Source organism: Orycteropus afer, unplaced genomic scaffold (assembly GCF_000298275.1).
Source record: "Orycteropus afer afer isolate SDZICR_OR568_19922 unplaced genomic scaffold, OryAfe1.0 scaffold00010, whole genome shotgun sequence".
Lineage (NCBI taxonomy): Eukaryota > Metazoa > Chordata > Mammalia > Tubulidentata > Orycteropodidae > Orycteropus > Orycteropus afer.
The window spans coordinates 38,868-40,740 of record NW_006921597.1 but is presented as its reverse complement, the minus strand read 5'-3'; the positions used below and the strand labels follow the sequence as shown (position 1 = coordinate 40,740).

The 1,873-nt window shown below is 45.4% G+C and overlaps 2 non-coding genes across 2 annotated transcripts; one reads left to right on the top strand and one right to left on the bottom strand.

Annotated features, from left to right (window-relative positions):
* On the top strand, window positions 1–74 carry TRNAN-GUU. Its single transcript has one exon. It is a non-coding gene; the product is annotated as a tRNA-Asn (tRNA).
* A 584-nt stretch (window positions 75–658) lies between these two features.
* Window positions 659–729, bottom strand: TRNAG-CCC. Its single transcript has one exon. It is a non-coding gene; the product is annotated as a tRNA-Gly (tRNA).
* Window positions 730–1,873: the final 1,144 nt, after the last annotated feature.

Below are 1,873 nucleotides of genomic sequence, written 5' to 3'. Positions count from 1 at the left end.
GTCTCTGTGGCGCAATCGGTTAGCGCGTTCGGCTGTTAACCGAAAGGTTGGTGGTTCAAGCCCACCCAGGGACGGTCCCATCATTTTAAAATGCATTGTTCTCTTTAGGTCCGAAGACCTTCCCACATACCGGCCATAAACAGACTTCTCATCTGCTTTGTCTTGCCCACAGCAGGGGGACCTAAGCCTAGAAGCTCCCACGTGACCCTATTGACAATAAAATACGTTGTATAGCTGGGAGCTTGGTGCTGCTTGAAAGAGTAAAATCATCACTACCCACTGCGTTACTCTTGGCATCCGAGTGTCTGCCATTGTTGGTAGTAGTATTGATTCAACCCTTTCCATAAACAGTATCTCTCAAATGCCAGCACATGGGATCGCCACACTTTTTGTAAGTGAATTCTAGATGTTACCTGATTCCCTTGAAATGTTATTCGTGGCTTGCTGTCCAGCTCTAGGATGAAAATACCTGCTCTGTAGTGAAGTGCCAGTTCAAGGGGATTGTTGAACGTCTGCTCCTCTAGAAATGCCCTATTGCTGCCACTGCTCTGATCTGCAACAACCACTATATGGCCGGACTTGCCTGTAGTATAGATAATCCTGTATTGTAGGGAGAAGGCCTGAAATCTCTGCCTAAACAAAAGAGCCAATAGTGAATTGCACTGGCTGGGAATCGAACCCAGACCTCCTGCGTGGGAGGTGGAAATTCTGCCATTGAACCACCAATGCTTCTCTTTGTGCTGTTATGTGGAAAGTAACCAGAAGAAATCCATCGAATCACTTCAAAAAGTTCTAAAATAGACTTTACATTGTGGTGATTTTGAAAGACAAAGTTAACGACCTGGCAGACACACAAAGCTAAGGATTAAAAGGAGAATGGTGTAGTGGTTAAAGCATTCGTTGGTGGTTTGAAACTGAGTAACTGACTCCATTTTGTAACTCTATTTTGTAACTCAGCTATGGCTGGCAATATCTTGCTAAAACTCCATTTTATGTGGCTGAAGTAAACATCTCATCCTGCTTCCACTCTGGTTAGTTAGGGAGTGCCACCTTTTGTCTTTTTCTTCTCCTCCATCCCAGGCACATAAAGCAGCTAAATCACCCCTCAGTGAAGACCTGTGCTAGAGCACGTACTCTGGGGTGATTATCAGGACTAGCTCCCATCACCCCTTGATGGACACCTGTGCTAGAGCATGTACTCTGGGGTGACCTGTGCTAGAGCATGTGCTCCAAGGTGGTTATCAAACTAACTCCCCTCACCCCTGGATGAATGCCTGTGCCGAAGCACGCACTCTAAGACCTTGAAACTGCAGCTTCTGCTTCTGTATTATCGCTTGCTTGCCTGCCTTCTAAAGCCTGCCTGAAATCAGACTTGTTGCTGCAGCATAGGAGTGTGCTTCAGCTCCCTGCAGTCGGCTAGCCTAAATAACCTCTTTTATCCAAAAGTGGACATTATAGTGGCTATTATTTTAAATTGAACCCCTAACAAAACCGCCAGCCACTCCATCGAAGAATCTGCTTTCGTAAAGAGAGAGAGCCTGGGACACTCCATGGGTGTTGTTATGAGTCGGACTCCTGTCAATGCAGTGAGTTGTTCGTTTGTTCCTTTTATATGAGGCAACAGTATAAAGTGATGGCTTTCAAATTAAAATATCAAAATATGAAAGTAAGCTGTTTAGCCAGATCAACCTACAACTCAGAAAAGGGACCTTTTCAATTACATAACAGAGTCTCCGTAGATAAACATCAGAAATTCTTCCAGCCTCCTTCTTTGTTGTTGTTGTTGTTAAGTGCCGTCGAGTCGTTTCCAACTCATAGCGACCCCATGCACAGCAGAACGAAACACTGCCCGATCCCGCGCCAGCCCCACAAT